Source organism: Entelurus aequoreus, linkage group LG27 (assembly GCF_033978785.1).
Source record: "Entelurus aequoreus isolate RoL-2023_Sb linkage group LG27, RoL_Eaeq_v1.1, whole genome shotgun sequence".
NCBI classification, from domain to species: Eukaryota; Metazoa; Chordata; class Actinopteri; order Syngnathiformes; family Syngnathidae; genus Entelurus; species Entelurus aequoreus.
Genome location: NC_084757.1, coordinates 1250186 through 1270149, shown reverse-complemented (window position 1 = coordinate 1270149; position 19964 = coordinate 1250186).

The window sequence follows — 19964 nt, the reverse complement described above, 5'->3', positions numbered from 1 at the left end:
CACTAGCATAGCTACGTGAGCTACATGCTAACATTACATTTTCACATCAATCTACATAAAGTAACACTAGCATAGCTACGTGAGCTACATGCTAACATTACATTTTGACATCAATCTACATTAGTAACACTAGCATAGCTACGTGAGCTACATGCTAACATTACATTTTGACATTAATCTACATTAGTAACACTAACATAGCTACATGAGCTACATGCTAACATTACATTTTGACATCAATCTACATTAGTAACACTAGCATAGCTACATGCTAACATTACATTTTGACATCAATCTACATTAGTAACACTAGCATAGCTACGTGAGCTACATGCTAACATGACATTTTCACGTCAATCTACATTAGTAACACTAGCATAGCTACGTGAGCTACATGCTAACATTACATTTTCACGTCAATCTACATTATTAACACTAGCATAGCTATGTGAGCTACATGCTAACATTACATTTTGACATCAATCTACATTAGTAACACTAGCATAGCTACGTGAGCTACATGCTAACATTACATTTTCACGTCAATCTACATTAGTAACACTAGCATAGCTACATGCTAACATTACATTTTGACATCAATCTACATTAGTAACACTAGCATAGCTATGTGAGCTACATACTAACATTACATTTTCACATCAATCTACATTAGTAACACTAGCATAGCTATGTGAGCTACATGCTAACATTACATTTTGACATTAATCTACATTAGTAACACTAACATAGCTACATGAGCTACATGCTAACATTACATTTGGACATCAATCTACATTAGTAACGCTAGCATAGCTACGTGAGCTACATGCTAACATTACATTTTGACATCAATCTACATTAGTAACACTAGCAAAGCTACGTGAGCTACATGCTAACATTACATTTTGACATCAATCTACATTAGTAACACTAGCATAGCTACGTGAGCTACATGCTAACATTACATTTTGACATCAATCTACATTAGTAACACTAGCATAGCTACGTGAGCTACATGCTAACATTACATTTTGACATCAATCTACATTAGTAACACATGCATAGCTACGTGAGCTATATGCTAACATTACATTTTCACGTCAATCTACATTAGTAACACTAGCATAGCTACATGAGCTACATGCTAACATTACATTTTGACATCAATCTACATTAGTAACACTAACATAGCTACATGAGCTACATGCTAACATTACATTTTGACATCAATCTACATTAGTAACGCTAGCATAGCTACGTGAGCTACATGCTAACATTACATTTGGACATCAATCTACATTAGTAACACTAGCATAGCTACATGAGCTACATGCTAACATTACATTTTGACATCAATCTACATTAGTAACACTAACATAGCTACATGAGCTACATGCTAACATTACATTTTGACATCAATCTACATTAGTAACGCTAGCATAGCTACGTGAGCTACATGCTAACATTACATTTTGACATCATACTAAGTTAGCAATACTAGCGTAAGGTATATGAGCTACATGCTAACATTACATTTTAACATTATGCTTGGTACGCAAAACACTAGCATAGCTCGGTGAGCTACATGCTAACATTACATTTTGACATCAATCTACATTAGTAACACTAGCATAGCTACGTGAGCTACATGCTAACATTACATTTTGACATCAATCAACATTAGTAACACTAGCATAGCTACGTGAGCTACATGCTAACATTACATTTTGACATCAATCTACATTAGTAACACTAGCATAGCTACATGAGCTACATGCTAACATTACATTTTGACATCATACTAAGTTAGCAATACTAGCGTAAGGTATATGAGCTACATGCTAACATTACATTTTAACATTATGCTTGGTACGCAAAACACTAGCATAGCTCGGTGAGCTACATGCTAACATTACATTTTGACATCAATCTACATTAGTAACACTAGCATAGCTACGTGAGCTACATGCTAACATGACATTTTGACATCAATCTACATTAGTAACACTAGCATAGCTACGTGAGCTACATGCTAACATGACTTTTTGACATCAATCTACATTAGTAACACTAGCATAGCTACATGCTAACATGACATTTTGACATCAATCTACATTAGTAACACTAGCATAGCTACATGCTAACATTACATTTTCACATCAATCTACATTAGTAACACTAGCATAGCTACGTGAGCTACATGCTAACATTACATTTTGACATCAATCTACATTAGTAACACTAGCATAGCTACGTGAGCTACATGCTAACATGACATTTTGACATCAATCTACATTAGTAACACTAGCATAGCTACGTGAGCTACATGCTAACATTACATTTTCACATCAATCTACATAAAGTAACACTAGCATAGCTACGTGAGCTACATGCTAACATTACATTTTGACATCAATCTACATTAGTAACACTAGCATAGCTACGTGAGCTACATGCTAACATTACATTTTGACATTAATCTACATTAGTAACACTAACATAGCTACATGAGCTACATGCTAACATTACATTTTGACATCAATCTACATTAGTAACACTAGCATAGCTACATGCTAACATTACATTTTGACATCAATCTACATTAGTAACACTAGCATAGCTACGTGAGCTACATGCTAACATGACATTTTCACGTCAATCTACATTAGTAACACTAGCATAGCTACGTGAGCTACATGCTAACATTACATTTTCACGTCAATCTACATTATTAACACTAGCATAGCTATGTGAGCTACATGCTAACATTACATTTTGACATCAATCTACATTAGTAACACTAGCATAGCTACGTGAGCTACATGCTAACATTACATTTTCACGTCAATCTACATTAGTAACACTAGCATAGCTACATGCTAACATTACATTTTGACATCAATCTACATTAGTAACACTAGCATAGCTATGTGAGCTACATACTAACATTACATTTTCACATCAATCTACATTAGTAACACTAGCATAGCTATGTGAGCTACATGCTAACATTACATTTTGACATTAATCTACATTAGTAACACTAACATAGCTACATGAGCTACATGCTAACATTACATTTGTACATCAATCTACATTAGTAACGCTAGCATAGCTACGTGAGCTACATGCTAACATTACATTTTGACATCAATCTACATTAGTAACACTAGCAAAGCTACGTGAGCTACATGCTAACATTACATTTTGACATCAATCTACATTAGTAACACTAGCATAGCTACGTGAGCTACATGCTAACATTACATTTTGACATCAATCTACATTAGTAACACTAGCATAGCTACGTGAGCTACATGCTAACATTACATTTTGACATCAATCTACATTAGTAACACATGCATAGCTACGTGAGCTATATGCTAACATTACATTTTCACGTCAATCTACATTAGTAACACTAGCATAGCTACATGAGCTACATGCTAACATTACATTTTGACATCAATCTACATTAGTAACACTAACATAGCTACATGAGCTACATGCTAACATTACATTTTGACATCAATCTACATTAGTAACGCTAGCATAGCTACGTGAGCTACATGCTAACATTACATTTGGACATCAATCTACATTAGTAACACTAGCATAGCTACATGAGCTACATGCTAACATTACATTTTGACATCAATCTACATTAGTAACACTAACATAGCTACATGAGCTACATGCTAACATTACATTTTGACATCAATCTACATTAGTAACGCTAGCATAGCTACGTGAGCTACATGCTAACATTACATTTTGACATCATACTAAGTTAGCAATACTAGCGTAAGGTATATGAGCTACATGCTAACATTACATTTTAACATTATGCTTGGTACGCAAAACACTAGCATAGCTCGGTGAGCTACATGCTAACATTACATTTTGACATCAATCTACATTAGTAACACTAGCATAGCTACGTGAGCTACATGCTAACATTACATTTTGACATCAATCAACATTAGTAACACTAGCATAGCTACGTGAGCTACATGCTAACATTACATTTTGACATCAATCTACATTAGTAACACTAGCATAGCTACATGAGCTACATGCTAACATTACATTTTGACATCATACTAAGTTAGCAATACTAGCGTAAGGTATATGAGCTACATGCTAACATTACATTTTAACATTATGCTTGGTACGCAAAACACTAGCATAGCTCGGTGAGCTACATGCTAACATTACATTTTGACATCAATCTACATTAGTAACACTAGCATAGCTACGTGAGCTACATGCTAACATGACATTTTGACATCAATCTACATTAGTAACACTAGCATAGCTACGTGAGCTACATGCTAACATGACTTTTTGACATCAATCTACATTAGTAACACTAGCATAGCTACATGAGCTACATGCTAACATGACATTTTGACATCAATCTACATTAGTAACACTAGCATAGCTACGTGAGCTACATGCTAACATTACATTTTCACATCAATCTACATAAAGTAACACTAGCATAGCTACGTGAGCTACATGCTAACATTACATTTTGACATCAATCTACATTAGTAACACTAGCATAGCTACGTGAGCTACATGCTAACATTACATTTTGACATTAATCTACATTAGTAACACTAACATAGCTACATGAGCTACATGCTAACATTACATTTTGACATCAATCTACATTAGTAACACTAGCATAGCTACATGCTAACATTACATTTTGACATCAATCTACATTAGTAACACTAGCATAGCTACGTGAGCTACATGCTAACATGACATTTTCACGTCAATCTACATTAGTAACACTAGCATAGCTACGTGAGCTACATGCTAACATTACATTTTCACGTCAATCTACATTATTAACACTAGCATAGCTATGTGAGCTACATGCTAACATTACATTTTGACATCAATCTACATTAGTAACACTAGCATAGCTACGTGAGCTACATGCTAACATTACATTTTCACGTCAATCTACATTAGTAACACTAGCATAGCTACATGCTAACATTACATTTTGACATCAATCTACATTAGTAACACTAGCATAGCTATGTGAGCTACATACTAACATTACATTTTCACATCAATCTACATTAGTAACACTAGCATAGCTATGTGAGCTACATGCTAACATTACATTTTGACATTAATCTACATTAGTAACACTAACATAGCTACATGAGCTACATGCTAACATTACATTTGGACATCAATCTACATTAGTAACGCTAGCATTGCTACGTGAGCTACATGCTAACATTACATTTTGACATCAATCTACATTAGTAACACTAGCAAAGCTACGTGAGCTACATGCTAACATTACATTTTGACATCAATCTACATTAGTAACACTAGCATAGCTACGTGAGCTACATGCTAACATTACATTTTGACATCAATCTACATTAGTAACACTAGCATAGCTACGTGAGCTACATGCTAACATTACATTTTGACATCAATCTACATTAGTAACACATGCATAGCTACGTGAGCTATATGCTAACATTACATTTTCACGTCAATCTACATTAGTAACACTAGCATAGCTACATGAGCTACATGCTAACATTACATTTTGACATCAATCTACATTAGTAACACTAACATAGCTACATGAGCTACATGCTAACATTACATTTTGACATCAATCTACATTAGTACCGCTAGCATAGCTACGTGAGCTACATGCTAACATTACATTTGGACATCAATCTACATTAGTAACACTAGCATAGCTACATGAGCTACATGCTAACATTACATTTTGACATCAATCTACATTAGTAACACTAACATAGCTACATGAGCTACATGCTAACATTACATTTTGACATCAATCTACATTAGTAACGCTAGCATAGCTACGTGAGCTACATGCTAACATTACATTTTGACATCATACTAAGTTAGCAATACTAGCGTAAGGTATATGAGCTACATGCTAACATTACATTTTAACATTATGCTTGGTACGCAAAACACTAGCATAGCTCGGTGAGCTACATGCTAACATTACATTTTGACATCAATCTACATTAGTAACACTAGCATAGCTACGTGAGCTACATGCTAACATTACATTTTGACATCAATCAACATTAGTAACACTAGCATAGCTACGTGAGCTACATGCTAACATTACATTTTGACATCAATCTACATTAGTAACACTAGCATAGCTACATGAGCTACATGCTAACATTACATTTTGACATCATACTAAGTTAGCAATACTAGCGTAAGGTATATGAGCTACATGCTAACATTACATTTTAACATTATGCTCGGTACGCAAAACACTAGCATAGCTCGGTGAGCTACATGCTAACATTACATTTTGACATCAATCTACATTAGTAACACTAGCATAGCTACGTGAGCTACATGCTAACATGACATTTTGACATCAATCTACATTAGTAACACTAGCATAGCTACGTGAGCTACATGCTAACATGACTTTTTGACATCAATCTACATTAGTAACACTAGCATAGCTACATGAGCTACATGCTAACATGACATTTTGACATCAATCTACATTAGTAACACTAGCATAGCTACGTGAGCTACATGCTAACATTACATTTTCACATCAATCTACATAAAGTAACACTAGCATAGCTACGTGAGCTACATGCTAACATTACATTTTGACATCAATCTACATTAGTAACACTAGCATAGCTACGTGAGCTACATGCTAACATTACATTTTGACATTAATCTACATTAGTAACACTAACATAGCTACATGAGCTACATGCTAACATTACATTTTGACATCAATCTACATTAGTAACACTAGCATAGCTACATGCTAACATTACATTTTGACATCAATCTACATTAGTAACACTAGCATAGCTACGTGAGCTACATGCTAACATTACATTTTGACATCAATCTACATTAGTAACACTAGCATAGCTACGTGAGCTACATGCTAACATTACATTTTGACATCAATCTACATTAGTAACACCAGCATAGCTACGTGAGCTATATGCTAACATTACATTTTCACGTCAATCTACATTAGTAACACTAGCATAGCTACATGAGCTACATGCTAACATTACATTTTGACATCAATCTACATTAGTAACACTAACATAGCTACATGAGCTACATGCTAACATTACATTTTGACATCAATCTACATTAGTAACGCTAGCATAGCTACGTGAGCTACATGCTAACATTACATTTGGACATCAATCTACATTAGTAACACTAGCATAGCTACATGAGCTACATGCTAACATTACATTTTGACATCAATCTACATTAGTAACACTAACATAGCTACATGAGCTACATGCTAACATTACATTTTGACATCAATCTACATTAGTAACGCTAGCATAGCTACGTGAGCTACATGCTAACATTACATTTTGACATCATACTAAGTTAGCAATACTAGCGTAAGGTATATGAGCTACATGCTAACATTACATTTTAACATTATGCTTGGTACGCAAAACACTAGCATAGCTCGGTGAGCTACATGCTAACATTACATTTTGACATCAATCTACATTAGTAACACTAGCATAGCTACGTGAGCTACATGCTAACATTACATTTTGACATCAATCAACATTAGTAACACTAGCATAGCTACGTGAGCTACATGCTAACATTACATTTTGACATCAATCTACATTAGTAACACTAGCATAGCTACATGAGCTACATGCTAACATTACATTTTGACATCATACTAAGTTAGCAATACTAGCGTAAGGTATATGAGCTACATGCTAACATTACATTTTAACATTATGCTTGGTACGCAAAACACTAGCATAGCTCGGTGAGCTACATGCTAACATTACATTTTGACATCAATCTACATTAGTAACACTAGCATAGCTACGTGAGCTACATGCTAACATGACATTTTGACATCAATCTACATTAGTAACACTAGCATAGCTACGTGAGCTACATGCTAACATGACATTTTGACATCAATCTACATTAGTAACACTAGCATAGCTACGTGAGCTACATGCTAACATTACATTTTCACATCAATCTACATAAAGTAACACTAGCATAGCTACGTGAGCTACATGCTAACATTACATTTTGACATCAATCTACATTAGTAACACTAGCATAGCTACGTGAGCTACATGCTAACATTACATTTTGACATTAATCTACATTAGTAACACTAACATAGCTACATGAGCTACATGCTAACATTACATTTTGACATCAATCTACATTAGTAACACTAGCATAGCTACATGCTAACATTACATTTTGACATCAATCTACATTAGTAACACTAGCATAGCTACGTGAGCTACATGCTAACATGACATTTTCACGTCAATCTACATTAGTAACACTAGCATAGCTACGTGAGCTACATGCTAACATTACATTTTCACGTCAATCTACATTATTAACACTAGCATAGCTATGTGAGCTACATGCTAACATTACATTTTGACATCAATCTACATTAGTAACACTAGCATAGCTACGTGAGCTACATGCTAACATTACATGTTCACGTCAATCTACATTAGTAACACTAGCATAGCTACATGCTAACATTACATTTTGACATCAATCTACATTAGTAACACTAGCATAGCTACGTGAGCTACATGCTAACATTACATTTTCACATCAATCTACATTAGTAACACAAGCATAGCTACGTGAGCTACATGCTAACATTACATTTTGACATTAATCTACATTAGTAACGCTAGCATAGCTACGTGAGCTACATGCTAACATTACATTTTGACATCAATCTACATTAGTAACACTAGCATAGCTACATGAGCTACATGCTAACATTACATTTTGACATCAATCTACATTAGTAACACTAGCATAGCTACGTGAGCTATATGCTAACATTACATTTTCACGTCAATCTACATTAGTAACACTAGCATAGCTACATGAGCTACATGCTAACATTACATTTTGACATCAATCTACATTAGTAACACTAACATAGCTACATGAGCTACATGCTAACATTACATTTTGACATCAATCTACATTAGTAACACTAGCATAGCTATGTGAGCTACATGCTAACATGACATTTTCACGTCAATCTACATTAGTAACACTAGCATAGCTACGTGAGCTACATGCTAACATTACATTTTCACGTCAATCTACATTATTAACACTAGCATAGCTATGTGAGCTACATGCTAACATTACATTTTGACATCAATCTACATTAGTAACACTAGCATAGCTACGTGAGCTACATGCTAACATTACATTTTCACGTCAATCTACATTAGTAACACTAGCATAGCTACATGCTAACATTACATTTTCACATCAATCTACATTAGTAACACTAGCATAGCTACGTGAGCTACATGCTAACATTACATTTTGACATCAATCTACATTAGTAACACTAGCATAGCTACGTGAGCTACATGCTAACATGACATTTTCACGTCAATCTACATTAGTAACACTAGCATAGCTACGTGAGCTACATGCTAACATTACATTTTCACGTCAATCTACATTATTAACACTAGCATAGCTATGTGAGCTACATGCTAACATTACATTTTGACATTAATCTACATTAGTAACACTAGCATAGCTACGTGAGCTACATGCTAACATTACATTTTCACGTCAATCTACATTAGTAACACTAGCATAGCTACATGCTAACATTACATTTTGACATCAATCTACATTAGTAACACTAGCATAGCTACGTGAGCTACATGCTAACATTACATTTTGACATCAATCTACATTAGTAACACTAGCATAGCTACGTGGGCTACATGCTAACATTACTTTTTGACATCAATCTACATTAGTAACGCTAGCATAGCTACATGAGCTACCTGCTAACATTACATTTTGACATCAATCTACATTAGTAACACTAGCATAGCTACGTGAGCTACATGCTAACATTACATTTTGACATCAATCTACATTAGTAACACTAGCATAGCTACATGCTAACATTACATTTTGACATCAATCTACATTAGTAACACTAGCATAGCTACGTGAGCTACATGCTAACATGACATTTTCACGTCAATCTACATTAGTAACACTAGCGTAGCTACGTGAGCTACATGCTAACATTACATTTTCACGTCAATCTACATTATTAACACTAGCATAGCTATGTGAGCTACATGCTAACATTACATTTTGACATCAATCTACATTAGTAACACTAGCATAGCTACGTGAGCTACATGCTAACATTACATTTTGACATCAATCAACATTAGTAACACTAGCATAGCTACGTGAGCTACATGCTAACATTACATTTTGACATCACGCTAGGTTAGCATGTTGATTTTTGAAAAACTAAACGAACAAACTTGCAGTGCCCACGTCTGTAACCAACTGACAGATAGTTGGCAGAATTCCATTTTAAGACGTGTAGCGAAGCCCTTTTTTTTTTTTTTTTTAAACCAAGTTGTGGGCGTATACTTGGGGGCGGGGCTCATCTGGACAAGGTACAACGTTTTCCGTCATAAAATGTCCGAAGTGATTTTGATAAAAGTCTTTGCCCGGTCAATATTTAAGCCGAGTAATTGAGTGTCTGGGGAGGGGGGTTGTGGTGGTCTACGCTGCCTGCCAGCTGTCCTTAAAGGGCCCCTCCCCTCCTCCTGGCTGTGAGAGATGCATTGTTCCCCGCCCCAAAGGCAGACATGACGGGGGCAGACCTGCCATCTGCCGTCCCCTCCTAGCTGCATCAGCTGGCTGCAGGCTTATTGACACTTTTCAGGGAGGGGGGGGGGGGGGGGGGTAAGTGTGTGGCGCAAACAAGAGCCGGCCTGTCAACGCCACACACTTTATCACCGCCGTCCACCTGCTCATTTGCATGGCAGTTACAGAAGAATGCCCTCCACACGTCGTCAGCTCGGAGATAAGTCGGGCCGTTATGCAAAACAACAAAACCAAAAGCTGTGAAAGAAAAATGCAAAACTCCGTGGTTATCGCCACGGGACGGGCTGTAAACCCCTCAAACTAGCACATGACATGAGTTTGTCTCTTTGTAGTGGATCTGCCATAGTTAAATAGCACGCTAAGCTAACGTAAGCTAAGCCTCGCCAAGGACCGCTAAGCTAAAATATAATACGACGACGCAATACTAGCGTAGGTATGTGAGCTACATGCTAACATTACATTTTAACATCAATCTACATGAGTAACGCTAGCATAGCTATGTGAGCTACATGCTAAAATTACATTTTAACATCATACTAAGTTAGCAATACTAGTGTAGGTATGTGAGTGACATGCTAACATTACAATTTAACATCAATCTACATGAGTAACGCTAGCATAGCTATGGGAGCTACATGCTAACATTACATTTTAACATCATACTAAGTTAGGAATACTAGCGTAGGTATGTGAGCTACATGCTAACATTACATTTTAACATCATACTAAGTTAGTAATACAAGCGTAGGTATGTGAGCTACATGCTAACATTACATTTTAACATCATACTAAGTTAGCAATACTAGCGTAGGTATGTGAGTGACATGCTAACATTACAATTTAACATCAATCTACATTAGTAACACTAGCATAGCCATAGGTATGTGAGCTAGATGCTAACATTACATTTTAACATTAATCTACATTAGTAACGCTAGCATAGCGTTACTAATGTCAATGTAAATTAGCATGTGAGCTACATGCTAAAATTACATTTTTTAACATCATACTAAGTGAGCAATTTTAGCAAAGGTATGTGAGCTACATGATAACATTACATTTTAACATCATACTAAGTTAGTAATACTAGCGTAGGTATGTGAGCTACATGCTAACATTACAATTTAACATCAATCTACATGAGTAACGCTAGCATAGCTATGTGAGCTACATGCTAAAATTACATTTTAACATCATACTAAGTTAGGAATACTAGCGTAGGTATGTTAGCTATATGCTATATTACATTTTAACATCATACTAAGTTAGTAATACTAGTGTAGGTATGTGAGCTACATGCTAAATTACATTTTAACATCATACTAAGTTAGTAATACTAGCGTAGGTATGTGAGCTACATGCTAACATTACAATTTAACATCAATCTACATTAGTAACACTAGCATAGCCATAGGTATGTGAGCTAGATGCTAACATTATATTTTAACATCATATTAAGTTAGCAATACTAGCGTAGGTATTTGAGCTAGATGCTAACATTATATTTTAACATCATACTAAGTTAGCAATACTAGCGTAGGTATGTGAGTGACATGCTAACATTACAATTTAACATCAATCTACACTAGTAACGCTAGCATAGCTATGTGAGCTACATGCTAAAATTACATTTTAACATCATACTAAGTTAGGAATACTAGCGTAGGTATGTTAGCTACATGCTAAATTACATTTGAACATCATACTAAGTTAGTAATACTAGCGTAGGTATGTAAGCTACATGCTAACATTACATTTTAACATCATACTAAGTTAGCAATACTAGCGTAGATATGTGAGCTACATGCTAACATTACAATTTAACATCAATCTACATTATTAACACTAGCATAGCCATAGGTATGTGAGCTACATGCTAACATTACATTTTAACATCATACTAAGTTAGCAATACTAGCGTAGGTATGTGAGTGACATGCTAACATTACAATTTAACATCAATCTACATGAGTAACGCTAGCATAGCTATGTGAGCTACATGCTAAAATTACATTTTAACATCATACAAAGTTAGGAATACTAGCGTAGGTATGTTAGCTATATGCTATATTACATTTTAACATCATATTAAGTTAGTAATACTAGTGTAGGTATGTGAGCTACATGCTAAATTACATTTTAACATCATACTAAGTTAGTAATACTAGCATAGGTATGTGAGATGCATGCTAACATTACAATTTAACATCAATCTACATGAGTAATGCTAGCATAGCTATGTGAGCTACATGCTAAAATTACATTTTAACATCACACTAAGTTAGGAATACTAGCGTAGGTATGTGAGCTGCATGCTAACATTACATTTTAACATCATACTAAGTTAGCAATACTAGCGTAGATATGTGAGCTACATGCTAACATTACAATTTAACATCAATCTACATTAGTAACACTAGCATAGCCATAGGTATGTGAGCTAGATGCTAACATTACATTTTAACATCAATCTACATTAGTAACACTAGCATAGCGTTACTAATGTCAATGTAAATTAGCATGTGAGCTACATGCTAAAATTACATTTTTTAACATCATACTAAGCAATTTTAATAATAATAATAATACCTGGGATTTATATAGCGCTTTTCTAAGTACCCAAAGTCGCTTTACATGTTTAAAACCCGTCATTCATTCACACCTGGTGATGGTAATTTTAGCGAAGGTATGTGAGCTACATGCTAACATTACATTTTAACATCATACTAAGTTAGCAATGCTAGCGTAAGCTATGTGAGCTACATGCTAACATTGCATTTTAACATTATGCTTGGTACGCAAAACACTAGCACAGCTTGGCGAGCTACATGCTAACATTATATTTGAACATCATGCTAGGTAGGCAAAACACTGGTCCATGATGATGACTTCTGTTTTGTTTGATCATCCGTTTTACTGCAGTGTTACAGACACCATTTGGAAACTATTAAGGTAGGTAAATAAACATTTGCAAAATTTGTAAATAACTTTGTGCGACTTATATAAGGGGAAAAAAATTGTTCTAAAATTCAGTGGGTGTGGCTTATATACTATAGTCCGTAAAAAACTGTAGTATATTAGTATTCTCGAAAAAGTTCACACTTGACTCACTTTTCCAACTTTCTTTGTTACATCGTTTGCAACTTTCCGCCTCAGGAAGTCGGTCCGTCGCCGAAACCTGTCCCCTGTTTTTATACTGTTGTGTTCATGCTTCTTCTTGTTGTATTTCATATTTCTTGCCTATTGGAAATGAGAGCAGAAAACGTTCCTGCTCCTGTTAATTCAACCCAAAGTCTGGGTTATTCAAATAAGACGTGAATGAATTGTTGACTTGCTAGTTTGTCGGCATCATTCTTGGATACATCATTCCCTGACAGGAAATAAAAGGAATAATACAACATATTTCACAATCACACTGCTTTATTTTTTGTGCTAAAAAGTAACTGAATGGATTTCCACTTTCAGATAATAAACTAATAATAACTAAGTCCTCTAAGCTTGGAGAATAAACCACAAAATACCAACTACTGCCTGTTGATTGAATATAAACATCAGCTTATTGCCATAAAAAGAATCTGGGAGAGACTAGCAATTTGAATTCCCCATTGGAGGGATGCTGGTCAACGCAACAATTTGGGGGCTCGTCCGGGATTCTTTTTATGGCAATAAGCTGATGTTTATATTCAATCAACAGGCAGTAGTTGGTATTTTGTGGTTTATTCTCCAAGCTTAGATGGACAAACTTGAGACCGAGCTAGACCGGGCGAGGGAACGCTGGTGTACTAGATTGGTCTCACGTTTGTCCTCTAAGCTTGGAGAATAAACCACAAAATACCAACTACTGCCTGTTGATTGAATATAAACATCAGCTTATTGCCATAAAAAGAATCTGGGAGAGACTAGCAATTTGAATTCCCCATTGGAGGAATGCTGGTCAACGCAACACATGAAATGATGATCCAAAGTAGTTTGCAGGTAGCAAGTCTGCCAGGTGTGAGTGAGGTCACAATGTACCTAATGAAGCGTCACACAAACGAGCTTTGTCTGCTCCCACGTCACCACACCAACATAGACTCTCCACCCAGACACATTCCACACTAGTCACCTCACCGAACCACTTCTGGAAAAAGTCTCCATCACATTTGAAGGTTTGCTCGTGGGTGAAATAACGTGCCGGCTGCTCAGACTACCATTTTTATATTATGCTGCCTGGCCGGAAGAAATGGTGTTGGTGCTCCTGCCTCAAGCTAAGTGGCAGATGTTGGAGACAAAGAAGATGTCCTGCAGCTCTCAGACACCTGTCACCCCCCCCCCCCACACCACACACACACACACACACACACACACACACACACACACACAAGTGCTCACAACGCTGCACTTTGTCCACATTTTCTTTTGTTACAGCCTTATTCTAAAAAGGAATTAATTACTTTTTGTCCTCAAAATTCTACACACAATACCCCATCATGACAATGCAGAATTTAATTATTTTGAAATTTTTTACTCATTAAAAAACAAAAACAAAACATTTATTCACAACCTTTGCCATGAAGCCCCCTACACACACACACACACACACACACACACACACACACACACACACACACACACACACACACACACACACACACACACACACACACACACACACACACACACACAACGCTGCACTTTGTCCACATTTTCTTTTGTTACAGCCTTATTCTAAAAATGAATTAATTACTTTTTGTCCTCAAAATTCTACACACAATACCCCATCATGACAATGCAAAATTTAATTATTTTGAAATTTTTTACTCATTAAAAAACAAAAACAAAACATTTATTCACAACCTTTGCCATGAAGCCCCCCCCCCCCACACACACACATACTTTGTCCACATTTTCTTTTGTTACAGCCTTATTCTAAAAAGGAATGAATTACTTTTTGTCCTCAAAATTCTACAAACAATACCCCATAATGACAATGCAAATTTTTTTTTTTAAACTTTTTTGCTCATTTATTTAAAAAAAAAATACACATTTATTCACAACCTTTGCCATGAAGCCCCTACACACACACACAACCACACACACACACACACACACACACACACACACACACACACACACACACACACACACACACACACACACACACACACACACACACACACACACACGACAATGAAGTGTTTTAAACAACCCACTTTCACAAATACGTAGCTAGCCTACAGTGCATCCAGAAAGTATTCACAGCGCTTCACTTTGTCCACATTTTCTTTCGTTACAGCCTTATTGCAAAATGCAATAAAAAAAAAAATGTTGTCCTCAAAATTCCACACACAATACCCCATTATGACAAAGCGAAATTTCCAGAAGATAGGTGTGCCAAGATGGTGGCATCGTATTCCAAAAGACTTGAGGCTGTGATTGCTGCCGAAGGTGCATCAACTAAGTACTGAGCAAAGGCTGTGAATACTTATCGACATAGTTTTAATACATTTACACAAAAAACAAAAAATTCACATTGTCATTATAGGGAGTTGTGTATAGAATTTTGAGGATAGGATTGTTGCTGTGCCAGTAGTGAAGGAGCACAAGGTTACGTCTGAGTGATGACTTTTGACCAGCAGATTGTCGCCTGAGGAGACGTCTTTATCTGGACTTTACCATCTGCTAGGAGGAGGGGGCGGGGCTTACACGCTGCGTGAAACCTTTTGTTGGCATCTGTTAGTAATGCTCTTATGTCTCTTTCATATTTTTAATCAACTCAGATGTATTAACTGTCATTTTGGAAACATTTTACAAACAAATAAGTCAGGTTTATGTAAGAAAAAAAGGGACATAAGTGAGAAGTTTTAAAGCTGACAGTCCAAAACCCCCGACTTGGTGACGCAGACAATTTGCTTCCATTGTGCAGCACTTCCTGATAGGAGGAACTATGGACTTGGACCAGAAAGTCACATTCCTTTCTAAAAGGAGCACTATGTGTGTTTACACCTGCACGTCCACGCTTGGCTCCTTGTTGCCAAACACTTTTTTGGACACTCAATTTACTTAATGGAATTTTGGGCGCTTGAATTTCGTGAAACTGATTTTATTTTACTTCAAATTATGCTGACAAATTCACTGAATAAACATTTGTCAGGAAAATATGTGTGTTTAGAAATGCAGTTTGTTAAATTAAAGTGTCTTAATGCAAAAAAATTCAGTGTATAAAAACATCACTAAAATTTGTGAAAAAAATGCTGTGTAAAAAAAGTAGTGCAACAAAATTCAGTGCAGAAAAAATTTGTAAAAATTCAGAAAAAATGTGGAAAAAAATTCAGTGTAAAAAAGTTTAGTGCAAAAAAAAAATCAGTGTATAATAAAATCACAAAAAAATTGTGAAAAAAAATTCAGTGTATAAATATATCACAAAAAATTTGTGAAAAAAAATGATGTGTAAAAAAAGTAGTGCAACAAAATTCAGTGCAGAAAAAATTTGTGTAAAAAAAATACTGTGTAAAAATGTGTACAAAAAAATCAGTGTAAAAAAGTTTAGTGCAAAAAAATTCAGTGGGGAAAAAAGATAGTGTAAAAAAATATCACTGTGTAAAAATGTGTACAAAAAGTCAGTATAAAAAAGTTTAGTGCAAAAAAAATTAATGTATAAAAAAATCACAAAAAATGTGTGAAAAAAAATTATCTGTAAAAACGTTTAGTGCAAAAAATTCAGTGCAGAAAAAAAATTGTGTAAAAAAATGTCACTGTGTAAAAATGTGTGTACAAAAAGTCAAGTGTAAAAAGGTTTAGTGCAAAACAATTCAGTGCAGAAAATTTTGTGTCAAAAAATATCACTGTGTAAAAAGTTGTGTACATTAATTCAGTGTAAAAAAAAATTTAGAGCAAAAAAATTCAGTGTATAAAAAAAAAATCCCCAAAAAATTCAGTGTATAAAAAAAAAAATCCCAAAAAAATTCAGTGTATAAAAAAAAAATCCCCAAAAAATCGTGAAAAAAAATTCAGTGCAAAAAAAATTCAGTGTATATATTTACTAAAAATGTGTGTACAAAAATCCAGTGTAGAAAAGTTTAATGCAAAAAAATCAGTGCAAAAAAAATCAGTATATAAAAAAATCACAAAAAAATTGTGAACAAAAATTCAGTGTAAAAATGTTCAGTGCAAAAAAATTCAGTGCAGAAAAAAAATTTGTAAAAAAATATCATGCAACCAACCTTGCTTTTAATACTTCTGCTTCCTTCTGACGAATAAACTAATAAAACTATAAAACCCACCGCCGCCCCCTCTTCTCTGATTGGTCGCAGGGATGTAAACAGGAAGTGAAGTGACACCAATATTTTGAATTGTTTTAACATCACTAAATCATTGAGTCTTTTTTGCCTTTTAATTTGTTGATCATTATTATAATCATTTATATCTATCTTCCATTTTCCCCTCAAATCAGAGTTCCACCCGTCGCACCTGGTTTTTAGCGGATGATAAAAGTTCCCGGGGGTGATGGACGTGGGACATTACCAGCATGATAATAAAGTCCCAGCTGGGCGCAATGAGGAAGTCTTTAGAGGGCGGGAAGTAAACACAGTGAGTGCAGCTGCTGTACAGGGGTCAAAGGGCAGGACAACAGCAGTGATAGTGCAGGTCGGGCGGCCATGTTGGACGGGGCGACACCTGCTCAGTGGCCTAGTGGTTAGAGTGTCCGCCCTGAGATGGGTAGGTTGTGAGTTCAAACCCCGGCCGAGTCATACCAAAGACTATAAAAAAAAAACTCCCTAGGGTTGGAATTGGGGGGTTAAATCACCAAAAATGATTCCCGGGCGCGGCCCCACTGCTGCCCACTGCTCCCCTCACCTCCCAGGGGGGGATCAAGGGTGATGGGTCAAATGCAGAGAATAATTTCGCCACACCTAGTGTGTGTGTGTGTGTGTGTGTGTGTGTGACAATCAGTGGTACTTTAACACAACCTCCATGGTGATATTGTTAGAGTTGGGTTAGGATTTTGCGTTATGGTTGAGGTGTGGGTGGTTTTGAGCGGGACAACCTGCGATTGGTGTTTTGAAGAAATTGGAAATGTTTTTGTTTTTTGTTAATGTGTTTTCAGAAATTGTTAATTGTTTGGTTTTTTTGTTAATGTGTTTTCAGAAATTGTTTCACTTTTTGTACACCTGTTTTCTGAAATTGTTTTCACTTTTTGCTAAAGTGTTTTCTGAAATTGTGAAGTGTTTTGCTTTTTGTTAGTGTTTTCTAAAATTGTTTCACTTTTTGTTAACGTGTTTTTCTGAAACTGTAAATTGTTTTGCTTTTTGTTGATGTGTTTTGAAGAAATTGGAAAGGGTTACGCTTTTTGTTAATGTGTTTTCAGAAATTGTGAATTGTTTTGCTTTTTGTTAGTGTGTTTTCTGAAATTGTTTCACTTTTTGTTAATGTGTTTTAAGAAATTGGAAATGGTTTTGTTTTTTGTTAGTGTTTTCAGAAATTGTTAATTGTTTTGTTTATGTGTTTTCAGAAATTGTGAATTGTTTCGCTTTTTGTTAATGTGTTTTCAGAAATTGGGAATTGTTTTTTTTTTTTGTTAGTGCTTTCAGAAATTGTTTCACTTTTTGTAAACCTGTTTTCTGAAATTGTTTTCAGTTTTTGTTAATGTGTTTTCTGAAATTGGGAAGTGTTTTGCTTTTTGTTAGTGTTTTCTAAAATTGTTTCACTTTTTGTTAACGTGTTTTTCTGAAATTGTTTCACTTTTTGTTAACGTGTTTTCAGAAACTGTAAATTGTTTTGCTTTTTGTTGATGTGTTTTGAAGAAATTGGAAATGGTTTTTGTTAATGTGTTTTCAGAAATTGTGAATTGTTTTGCTTTTTGTTAATGTGTTTTCTGAAATTGTTTCACTTTTTGTTCATGTGTTATAAGAAATTGGAAATGGTTTTGTTTTTTGTTAGTGTTTTCAGAAATTGTTAATTGTTTTGTTTTTTTCTAATGTGTTTTCAGAAATTGTGAATTGTTTCGCTTTTTGTTAATGTGTTTTCTGAAATTGTTTCACTTTTTGTTAACGTGTTTTTCTGAAATTGTTTCACTTTTGGTTAATGTGTTTTCAGAAACTGTAAATTGTTTCACTTTTTGTTAATGTGTTTTCAGAAATTGTGAATTGTTTCGCTTTTTGTTAATGTGTTTTCTGAAATTGTTTCACTTTTTGTTCATGTGTTATAAGAAATTGGAAATGGTTTTGTTTTTTGTTAGTGTT